A 12,674-nucleotide genomic window follows, 5' to 3' on the forward strand; every position below is an offset into this window, starting at 1 on the left:
CCAGAGAGACACCGTTGCTCTTGAGAGGTCCCTAACCACAGACTTTCCCATCGCAATACGTTTTTTTATTTCCTGGCTACTGGTGCCAAGAGTGTTGACCGTAGAAAGAGTAAATAGGCACCTCAGTCAGATGCAAGCGAATTTATGTTGCTAAAGAGGGGGCAACTCAGAAAAGGTGGTGGTATATGATTGCATAACTTGAGCAATGTAATCAATATACCATTGTCGTTTACTGTTAAGTGCTATCAAGTAGGAACCTTCCAAGAGCTTTTCTGAGGTTGTGAATCCCACAAGAGCAAATTCCCCATCTTTCTCCTGCAGAGCACCTGATAGATTTGAACCACCTAACTTTGGGTGGGCAACACACCTTCTTACCCACTAAGCCACTATTAGAAACTGTAGCATTAGTATCTGTTTTGCTGTGTATATATTCACCAACAGTAACAAAACAAGTAAAACTAAAAGAAAAAGGAATCCTTACTAAGGATAAGACTATGTTGGTGAAGGTAGGAGCAGAATCTTCTGCCTGGGCCATTTTTTTTTTTTCTGTCAATCCTGGTGAAGAGAAGAATCTCACATTTAATGTCAGAATTTCGAATAAGGACCTAGAGCCTAGTGAGGTGTCCTACAGGAGCTGCCAGCGCCCAAGTCTACAAGTTTGGTTTTCAATGATTCTTGGATAAAAGCAAGTGCAAAGCGCTAACCCTCATGGACCCTAAGTAGGGAGGTCTCTCCAAGTGTCACAAAATGAGAAAACCCAATACTACAATGTGCTTACTAGTTGCATGCTCTTTTCTGCATATATTTCTCTTTTATTATTCTCCATTTTTAGAAAAGTCATGTTCTCAATAGTTAGGCTGGACTCAGGATTGCAAAAAAGTTGACTCTTGTGCTGACACCTCCTTCCCTTGCTGATTGCCAACATCACTAATTGATTCCAACGATTTCTTACCAATTTTACGATTTCAGACTCATCCTCACAATCTAAAAAAAAAAAAAATCATAAAAAGAAAAATCCAGATCCTTGAATCTTGATAGATTTCTATGCAGGATGAAATAAAGCCCATTTGCCATTATGTTTCTGGGGAGTCAAGAACAAACCACTAAAATCCACTATTGCCAAGTGAATTCCAGCTCATAGCAACAGTGTAGGATACAGTAGAATTTCCCTGCGGGGCTTCAAATGCTGAAGAGCAATGATGTCAGTTTAAAGACTAAGGTGCAGCTGATTCAAGCCATAGTCTTTCCAATCACTTGTTGTGCATCTGAGAACTGGACAATGAATAAGGATGATAGGAAGAGAATTGATGCCTTTGAGTTGTACATTGGAGAAGAGCACTGACTATCCCGTGGACTATCAAGAGAATAAACAGATACGTCTTGGAGAAAGTGAACCCAGAGTGCCCTTTGGAGACAAGTATAGTGAAGTTTCATATTATACATTTTGGGCATGTTATTAGGAGAGCCTATTCCTTGGAGTGGGACATCATTCTAGGAAGGAGGGAGGGTCAGCAAACAAGAGGAAGATCCTTCACGAGATGGATTGATACAGTTCCTGCAGCAATGGTTGCAAGCGGGCCTGGGATGACAAGGATGGTGCAGAGTACGACTGGATTCAGATCTGTTGTCCATAGGGACAACTCCATGGCACCTAACAGTTCTTTATGGAAGTGGACTGACACAGTTTTCTCTCTCCCATGGAGTGCCTGGTGGATTTGAACCACAAACAACTTTTTGGTTAGGAGCCAAGCACTGTAACCATCATGATACCAGGTTTATTTAAGAAACACAGTGCCCGGGGATATAGCAACAAGCCAATTGTGGTAAAGAACTAGGGCTTTCAAAATTTAACTACCTGTACTCTTAGACAATCTTAAAAAAAACCTTCATCTTAACTAGAAAGGCCACACAAGTGCTATTTTCTACCCTGCCATGTTTGGGCAAGAAATTATTATTTCTCACAGACAGGTTGTTGTTGTTATGTGCCATTGAGTCACCTGCGACTCACAACGGCCCTGTGTTCAACAGCTCTGAAGCCTGCCCTGTCCTGAGCTAGTCTCACTGACCCCAACACACCTACCCCCTTTTCCCAAGTTACTGTATCAATCCATCTTATCTAGAGTCTTCCTCTCTTGTGCTGTCTCTCCACCCCTCCATGCATCTTTTTCTAAGGACTGGTCCATCCTGGACAAAGTATGTGAGATGGAGTTTCAAAATCCTAGTCTCCAAGGAGAAACTTGGTTTCGCCCAAGACAGATCTATTTGTTTTCTTGGTGGTCCACAGGTAGGAAGAGATATTTTCTAATTAGGAAATCACAAGAATTTATCTTTTTCACATTTTTATGTAGCTGCCTCTGAGTTGCTCTCAACTCACAGTGACCCCATGCACAGTGGAACAAACCACTGGCCCCTTGTTATTAGGTGCCATCGAGTTGACTACAAGTCATAGAGACCCTATGAAAATGGAATCGAACGCTGCCCTATCTTGTGGTATCCGTATCATCTCTGATATGTCCAACTGCTTGATTGCAATCACTGTGTCAATCCATCTTGTTGAAGGTCTTCCTCTCTTTTGCTGGCCCTCCACCTTTCCAAGCATGATGCCTTTTCCCAAGGACTGGCTCTTCCTAAAAACATGCCCAAAGTATCTGAGATGAAGTTTCACCATTTGTTCCTCTAAGGAGCACCCTGGTTGCTGTGTTGGCCCTATGGCTGGTTGCCCATAGGACTTTTGTGATCCAGAGAGCTTTCATTGATTGAGTTTAGGAAATAGATCTTTAGGTTTTCTACAGAGTCCTTCAGTTGGAAGCTCGGCTGGAAACTGTTAATCATCATAACAACAACACACAAACCTACACTGACAGACAAGTGGTGCTATCACATCAAATACCACCGTTAGCAAACACAGTAAAGTCTCCCACAAAGATAACATGAGTTCTACTACAGACCTACCAATGTGCCCAAAAGTGGTATGTTATTATTAGTGACATCGAGTGGACTATGACTCATAGCAACCATATGAACAACAGACCTGAACCCTATCCTATCCTGCACCATCCTCATACCTCCTCACACACTAGAGCCCATTGCAGCAGTCACCATGTCAATCTACTTGGTTGAGGCTCTTCCTCTCCTTTGCCAACCCTCTGCCTCTCTGAGCACCATGACCTTCTTCAAGTAATAGCCCCTCCTAGAAACATGCCCAAAAATATGTGAATCAAAGCTTCAACACGTTTGCCTCCAAAGAGCATTCTTGGCTGCACTGTCTCCAAGACTTTTATGTTTGTTCTTTTGGCAGTCCGTGAGATGTTCAGTACTCTTCTGCATCAACAAAAGTATTATCATGGCTATTAAATACTATAATTAAGTTTAGAAATCTTTGAGATAATTGGGATGGCTACCCTATACAAAGAACACAAGCCTCAGTTTAAGTTCTTCATGTCCTGACAACCAAATAACCATGTTACCCAATACAAAACGAACTTGTTTCTGGAACCTGTTTGTATGCTGGCAACTTCTTATACTTACTTGATATGAACAGTCTTTGTCAAATAATTACTTTAGATTAGATTAGACTATAATTAGAGTTGCAATAATTTTAAAGCAAAATTTCAGAAATAATAACACCCTCTGCTAACACTTCTCAAACTAGTGAAAGACTAGTTTTTCTTTATTTCCAATCTATCACAGGTTGACATTTTTTGAAAAATATGATGAAAGTAAATGATTAGTAAAGGAAATGAAAATTAGACATACCAAATGCAAACACAAATCACTTATTATTTGCTTCTACAGACATCAAATTAGTTTGTCAAGTTTCTGTCTTGTTGTTGAGCTGTCAGGTGCCTTTGAGTCAGATCTGACTCCTTGGCAACTCTACAGAACAGAGTGATGCCTGGTTCTGCATCTCCCTTACATCTCTCACAGTTTGAGCCCTTTGCTGCAATCACCTTGCCGGTCTATCTTGTTGAAGAACTTCCTCTTTTTTGCTGACCTTCCTCTTTACCAAAAGAGCTCCAAGGGCATGGTCTACAGCATGTTGCTCTGCTATCCAAAAGCTCATGAGTCTTCACTGTTTGAAACGCGCCAGGGACTTCACCAGACAAAGATGTCTGCAGCTGTTAAGATAGATTTGGAAACCTGGTGGCAGGTCACTGTGATTTGGAATTGACTTAGTGGCAGTGAGAAGCTGCTTTACCAGGCATAATAGCCTTCACCAGGGACTTACATCACCTCCAAAGTGCACGAGACAGAGTCTCATTACTCACACTTCTCAGGATGTTCCTGTACCACTTCTTTCAAGAATGTTCTTCTAGCAGTCCACAATATATTTCATTCTCTTCTCCTAAACTATACAAATATAAGGGTACGAAAGTCTCCTTTGATCTTCCTCATTCATTGTCCAGCTTTCACATGCATATGAGGCATTTGAAAATTCAAAGGTATCAATTCTCCTTTGATCTTCCTCACACATTGTCCTGCTTTCACACGCATATGAGGAATGGTATTTTCAACCGGACAATGAGTGAGGATGACAGAAGAAAATTTGACGCCTTTGAGTAGGGTTGGAGATGATTATCCCAGGTACTGCCAAAAAACCCAAACAAGTCCATCTTGGAGGAAATGCAACCAAGGTGCTCCTTAGAAGTAACGATGGAGAAACTTCATCTCATACTTTGAGCATTTTATCAAGAAGGATCAGTTCTTAGACAAAGACATAGTGCTTAAAAAGGTGAGGATCAGAGAAACGGAGGCAGATTCTCAGTAAGATGGGCTGCCATGAGGACTGTAATAGTGGGCCCAAGCATGCCAGAGATAGTGAGGATGGCACCAGACAGGACATGTTTTGTTTCAAATTTGTTCTGAGTTATGGCACCTTGACAGCGCCAGACAGCAAGAGGACTTTGTAAACCCTCTCGCAGGGTGGTAACTCAACCTTTGGTGTGAGAAGCTAAGAACAGAAAAAGAGTGACAGAAACAAAGTCTCCCAACTTCTACTGGGAATATATCTGTGTGGTCTTGTAAAGACATGTTATGAACTGAATTGTGTTTCCCCAAATGTAATATTGAAATCTTAGCCCTTGCAACTGTGAATGTCACCCTGTTTGGGAAATACATAAATGAAATAATTCAGAAAAGGATGGGTCCTAAGTCCAATAACATTTGAGCCATGTCTTACAAAAAGAAAACACTTTAACCCTAGAGCCAATCACTTGGTTTGGATTTCCAGATGTCTAAACTGTGTGGAGAAAATGTACTTTGTTCTTTACAGCCATTACTTGTAGTACCTTTTGCTATACATAGCACACTAAAACAATTTCTCTATGGTCTAGGAAATCCATGCATGCATCTAATTGGAAGCTGAATCTAGTTTTCTATCAAGGTGTAACCACTCTCAGAAACTGTAAAGATTAGAGCCATAAAGCAGCAACAGCAGCTATTCCTTTTTTTTTTTTTTATGAACTGATATTTAGCTTACTGCAGATGCACGTGGCTGAATATATAAATAATTTTAGATATGTGATGCAAAATGATTAGTCCACATACAGGCATCTTCTTGTTCAGTCAGTTGAGCTATTCTTTATTGAGTACTTTCCTGTCACACATTTTAACTACACTGTTTTGTTTCTGGCATGCTGGCATTGTTTTTCACACCAATAACCCACTCAAGCAGCCTAGTTTAATTTCCATATTTCCACACAAATAATGCACACTTGATATCCTCTCACAGTTCATCTGGTCTTCATTCATTAGTACCATTCAAAAAAAAAAAAAAGAAAAGGTGACGCAGCAAGAATGTGGAAATTATCAAACAATTTCACTAATATCCCATGCAAGCCAAAGCCTGTTGAGGATTATTAAAAAATTATCGGAACAGAGAACTATCAGAAATGCAAGTGGGGTTTGGAAGGGGTCATAGCACTAGAGACATTATAGCCAATGTCAGATGGATCTTGGCAGACAGCAGAGAGTACCAGAGGAATATCTATCTGTGTTTCATTGACTGTGCAAAGGCATTTGACTGTGTGGATCACAATAAACTGTGGATAACATTGAGAGAATGGGAATCCCAGAACACTTGATTGTGCACATGCGAAACCTATACTTGGGCCAGGAGGCAGTCATCAGAACAGAGCAAGGAAACACTGCTTGGTTCAAAATTATGAAGGTAATTTGTCAAGGATACATCCTGTATCCATACCTTTTCAATATATATGCAGAACAGATAATTTAGAAGGCTGGGCTTTAGGAAGAGGAATGTGGCATCAGGATTGGAGGAAGACATATCAACAACCTACATAATGCAGATGACACAACCTTGCTTGCTGAAACTGAGGTAGACCTGAAGTGCTTTCTGCAGAAGGTCAAGGACTATAGTCTTCAATAGGGGCAGAAGCTCAGCATCAAGAAGACAAAGATTCTCATCAGTGGGCTAATTGGCAGCACCATGATAGAGAGGAGATTGAAGTTGTAAACAATTGCAGCTTGCTCGACTCCACAATCAACACTCTTGGCACTAGCAATCAGGAACCCAAAAGATGAATTGTGCTGGGAAAATCTGCTGTCAGGGACCTCTCCAGAGTTCTGAGAAGCAACAATGCTAGTCTAGAAATTAAGCTGAACCTGATCCAGGCCATGGTCTTCACAATTGCTTGCTATGCATCAGAAAGCTGGACAATGTCTAAGGATGACAGAAGAAGAATTGATACCTTCAAATTATGGTGCTGTAGAAGAGTCTTGAACATACCATGAAATGCCAAGAAAATAAATAACTGCCTTGAAGAGGGTGAAACCAAGTTTCTACTTGGAAGCTAGGATTTTGAAGCACTGATTCCGACACAATAACCTCCATTGCCCCAGTAATTGTATCAATCCATCTCATCCGGGGTCTCCCTCTCCTGAGTTGTCCATCCACCTTTCCAAGCATGAGGTTCTTCTCAATGACTGATCTCTTCTGGCCACATGCTCAAAGTAAGTGAGGTGGAGCTTCAAAATTCTAGCCTCCAAGGAGAGACTTGGTTTTACCCTCTCCAAGACAGACCTATTTGTTTTCTTGGCAATCCATGGTACGTTTCAAGACTCTTCTTCAGCACCACAACTCGAAGGTATCTATTCTTCTGTCATCCTTAGTCATTGTCCAACTCTCTAGAGTATGACAAGTAATTGAGAAGACCATGGCCTGGGTTAGGTGCACCTTTGTATCTAGACTGACATCGTTGCTCTTCAGCACTCTGGAGAGGTCCATGAGAGCAGATTTTTTCCAACACAGTTCGTCTTTTGATTTCCTGACTGCTAACACCTGACTGATGTTAAGAGTGTTGACTGCGGAGCCGAGGAAGGTATAATTGCTAACAACCTCAAGCTCTTCTACATCTAATATGACGCTGCCAATTGGCCCTGTGGTGAGAATCTTTGTCTTCTTGATGTTGAGCTTCAATCCATATTGAAGACTACAGTCCTTGACCTTTTACAACAAGTGCTTCAGGTCTTTTTTTTTTTTTTTTCTCTTTTTTTTTCGGTTTTAGCAAGCAAGCATATCGTAGAGGTTGTTAATGAGTCTTCCTCCAGTCCTGATGCCACACTCCTCCTCATAAAGCACTGCTTCCCAAATTATCTGTTCTGCATACAGATTGAAAAGGTATGGGGACAGGATGCATCCCTGACGCACTCCTTTCCTGATTTTGAACGATGCAGTGTTTCCTTGCTCTCTTCTGAGGACTGCTTTTTGGTCCAAGAATAGGTTTCATATAAGGATGATCAAGTGCTCTGAGATTTCCATTTTCCTCCAGGGTAGCCACAATTTATTGTGATCCACACAAATGCCTTTGCATAGTCAATGAAACACAGGTAGACATTCTTCTGGTACTCTCTGCTTTCTGCCAAGATCCATCTGACATTGGCAACAACGCCCCCAGTGCCACAACTTCTTCTTTCTTCTAAATCCAGCCTGTATTTCTGGTACTTCTCTGTCAATGTACTGTTCAAGTCTTTTCTGGATAATCTTCAGTAAGATTTTGCTAGTGTGTAACATTAGTGATATTGTTTTATGATTTCCACACTCTGCTGGGTTACCTTTTTTTGGAATGGGAATAAATATGGATCTTGTCCAGTCAGTTGGCCAAGTAGTTGTTCTCCAGATTTCTTGGCACAACTTGGTGAGCACGGGCAGAGCAGCATCTGTTTGCTGAAACATGTGAATTTGTATTCCATCAGTTCCTGGGGCTTTATTTTTTGCCAAGTCCTTCAGAGCAGCCTACACTTCCTCCTTCATCACCATTGCCTCTTGCTCATATTGTTTCTTGAAATTCTTCTGGGTCAGTCAATTCTTTTTGGTACAATGACTCTGTATACTCCTTCCATCTGCTTTTAATGCTTCATGAATCATCCAATATCCTGCCCATAGCATTCTTACGCATTGCAACTCACGGCTTGAATTTATTCTTTAGTTCTTTTAGCTTAAAAAATGCTGAGTGAGTTTGGCCCTTTTGATTTTCTGACTCCAGATCCTTGCACATTTAATTATAATATTTTCCATTTTTTTCCCCAAGCACAGAGAAAGTGTTTGGTGTTCTCTCCATAGTCCTTGGAAATTACATGGTGCGATAGGGGAGGGAGAGGCTGGAATGAACCTGCAGTTATTTGTGCTTGACTTCAGAGAGCTTCTTTTCAGGCTCCTGTGACTACTGACTACTGGCAGGAGTGACAGTGAAGACCTGGGATGTGTTTCTGTCCCTGGCAAGACCTGTCTGTCATTCCTTGAGCAGGCACGGACTCCCCTCTAATATTTACACTCTTGTTAGAGCTTTTATTGCCATTATCTGTAGTCATTTGGAGAAACCCATAATTGAGTATTTGCCAACATTTATCATCTTTCCCCAAAGTCCACAAACCCTTTCCTGTGTTCTCTGAAACTCAGTCTTTTTTTTTTAATTGGGAAAAAAACATATTGGGGGTGCAAGGAGGTGAGGGTTGGGGGCAGAAGGGTGAGGATGGGCAGGGATGCAGTTGGAGAGCTGCAGAAATTGGTTGGTGGGGGGAGCAGGTGAAGAAAATTAAAATGATCCAGTGGGGACAAGATGCTACAGGAAAATGACAAGCATTTTCCAATGATAATTAAATCAACTGTCTTACTGATTTGGGAACTGGATGCCGACTCTCTGGCTTCTTCATGCTGAACAGGGGTGTTGATGTGAAGGGGGAAAGGGAGGACACTTTATCACCTTACTGGTGAACTTGGGTTAAGGCTGCTTGCCTTCTTGTTCTGTTAGAAGATATTTTCCTGTCATTTGCTCCCCTCTGGACTGCAAAGTGTTTTCCCAGGTGGGTCCAGTGGGGATGGCTGGTTGAACCCAGAGGCTCCATCCTCCTTTGCTTCCTTAGCTGGCAGTTGTATTTCCTTTTAGTCACTGGCACTGGGTTTGGGGTCAGGTCTGAAGTAAAACTCAGTGGTAGCTCAGTCTTTAACAAAATATTCTGAATTCTCAACCTTTTTTGTAAATACCCTCTCTGAAGTGTTGTGCTCTGTGTTATTGTTACATACTGTTGAGTCAGAACCAACCTATAGCTGGATCTTCCTGAGGTTTTCAGAAGCAGTAAATCACCCAGGAGCTGACTGCCCATCTTTCTCCCACAGAGCAGCTGGTAGATTCGAATCACGTACCTTAGTGTTGACAGCACAATTCCTTACCACTAAGCCACTAGAGCTTCTACAGACCCCATTCTCAGTCACCGTCTCCTCTGTCCTTGAAGAACCTAATCCATGGTTAAAAAATGAAAACCCACTGGTGGTTCAGCGTTGAGTGCCTTCCAACTCCATGGCAATGGATGAGTTAGTGAACGTCCTATCATACACAATTCCTGGTGGTTTCAATATATATCATCCCTTTTTAGTTCCATAACCTCTTTTCATCTAATGACTGTGTCTCCACCCGTCACTGCACTCAGCTCTTGTGCTTGTACTCTCAGACTTTATCACAGCCATCATCTCTAAAATCTCGATTTTAAGAACCCATTTCCCAATAATTATCTATCTTTTACGCTCTGGAACTCTGTCTTTAAAAATTCTTTGAACTGCAATCCACTAAGTACCACTTTTCACTGTTACTTCCTCCTGTCAGATCTTCCCTTTCCATTTCAAACAGCTCAGATTTCTTGATATTATGTCCACTGCCTTACTTATGTCTCAATTCTCTTCCTCCTTTTTGTGCACTTTCTTGGCAAACTGCTAACTGATGAAATTTAGGTTTTTATAGTATGCTTGCCTTTGTACAGCTGAATCTGGCTGAAGAAAGACATGTGATTACACTGGCTGGTTTACTTAAAATTTATTGACCACTAACATTTGAATGAACCTGATGAAAACTGGTAACAAATGCTGCCACTTCAAATATGTCCTTAAATGGAAACCAATAATCCCAACACATTTCATTAGCCTACTTATTTCTCCATTTTTACACTTCTACCTTTACTCTGTACTACGTTAAGCTGAAAGCTTTCCCTCCCAGTTCATTAAGATATTAGCAAAAGACTTTCTAATTATCCTGTTGCCACATAAACCCACCTACTTACATCAGTCCCATATATTTATCTTCACTCTTGATTGCTACTGAAGCTATTTCCCCATTCGAGCACCTGATATAATAATTCTTTTTTGTATGTCCAAGGACATTATACCAATAACTGTCCTATATTTTGTTTTATTGACTTGTTCTTTATTGCATCATTCTCAACAGCATGGAAGTGTACTGTAATTTCTGCCCTTTCTTTTTTCACTGTAAAAGTGATCTTCATTTACTGTTGGATTAGCAATTAGAATGTACAACTTCTGTTCAACAGAACATTGTTACTTTAACGTGACAGCAGCAAAAAAATAGAATTCTGCAATTATAGCACCCTTTATGTATACAATTCTAAAGTAAATACTACTTCTGAGCAACTGTTGTCAGTTTTTTAGGATTAATTTAAACATATAAACTTTTCTGTTGTGAGAGACAAGACTCCAGCTTGCTTTCTGAGAAGGTTTTGTAACAATCAACGAGCTCGAGCAACTGAGGTGCTTAGGCACTCCTCAAGGCAGGCAGGAAAGAGTTCAGTTAACTGGGGCACACAGCACACCACACGACACGGGGTGTACCGCAGCCGCTGCAAGTCCTTCACTGTCAGCCTGCTGTCTTTTTCAAAGAGAATTTCCTCCGAAGAGTTTGAGAATTTGGGCGGCCTGTTTCATTTTTGCTAACCTGACTCCCTTGGATGGCCTAGTTAGTGGTCAGGGCACCCGCAATTTGGTCACAAGGCAAGTCGAGGCTGCAATAAAGAAAGCCTGTGTCTAAAATACCGTGTACTTACTGGAATCACTCAGATTATTTATTTTTAACATAAAACACCTAACTTCAAAGTGAAGGGTCAAATCAAGCAACACTAACAAGACAGAGGCAGCATCTCTTCTTCTAAGAGGTATTGGGTTGGGCCCAGTATTCTTGATACATGGAATACATCATACCAACAGTCATTGCTCCCCCACAAAGCCTTAGGCTGCTACTCACATGTGGATCAGGTGGATGGATATTTTCGTATTCCCCCTGTTCTTCAGTTTGTATAATCCGTACGCCATGATTACAGCAAACCCCACCATTCCAATGGGGACAAATGGTGCCTCTTTAGCTTTTCAAATCAATTTGGATCCCTGATCTTCATCATATGAAGAAAGAGATACATCTGTGCTGGATGACATTGTGATTGGTTGAAGAATTGTCCTTTCCCAGCCCTTTTTAAAAGAAAAGAAAAAACCACTGGACTTCACTGTTCCTTAAAATATCTAATTTCTCCTCTATCCTTTAAAATAATATTATTTAAAATATTTATCTGGATGGAGAAAAAAATAACTCCAACAACCAAAATAATAATAATAATAATAATACTTATTATGATTATTATTATTAAATTATTATCAGCACACAACCATATATGATTTCTCTCCTTTTTCTTATCCATCTCCTTCAATGCAAACATAATAAAACCTCTTCTTTTCAAACTATCTCAATTATTTGTTCATGCTATCTCTATTGCTCCTTTCAGTCTCTGGTTACCTAATAAGTATAGTTATGTACAGGCATTTATCCAAAACTGAAACTGGCTTATCATACTTTATATGGTTGACATGATCATTCTAATCCCTGATTTGTTCCTTGTCATCTCCAAAGCTTCAGCTGAGACTTATGAACTAGGGAGTGGTCAAAGTGCGGTGCTTGGACAGTTTCTCATCCTCCTCACCCAGAGTGCCACCCATCCTATTACAATACTCTCCTTCCTGGGCCCTTTCTCCTCGTCTTGATCTTCTAAACCATCCAACACAGTCAAGTAACCTACTTGTAAAATCATTGTCATTTAAATCAATGCTGTTCAGTCTTTTGACCCTCTCATTTAAGTGAAACTATGCTCATTCATGTAATCAAGCGATTGTTTTCGTGGGGAGTTATTTTATCATCAGCATCATTTGACGCAGTTGATTACTCCCTTATAGACAAAGTGGTTGCTGCACAAAATCAAAGGCTACAACCTTCACTATGGATTGCATCCTTTTTTAATTTTTTTATTATTATTAAATTTTATTAGTTTCAATGAACACTCACAGGGATTCTGGGCTTTCACTCCTTCATTGCCGCACCATTCTCTCC

The 12,674-nt window shown here is 40.7% G+C and overlaps 1 pseudogene; it reads right to left on the reverse strand.

Annotated features, from left to right (window-relative positions):
* Window positions 1-11,447: 11,447 nt before the first annotated feature.
* On the reverse strand, window positions 11,448-11,731 carry LOC102875033 (annotated as a pseudogene).
* Between the last annotated feature and the right edge of the window lie 943 nt (window positions 11,732-12,674).

The sequence above is a fragment of the Elephantulus edwardii genome, unplaced genomic scaffold, assembly GCF_000299155.1.
Source record: "Elephantulus edwardii isolate Elephantulus edwardi_28Jun2011 unplaced genomic scaffold, EleEdw1.0 scaffold00007, whole genome shotgun sequence".
Taxonomy (NCBI): domain Eukaryota; kingdom Metazoa; phylum Chordata; class Mammalia; order Macroscelidea; family Macroscelididae; genus Elephantulus; species Elephantulus edwardii.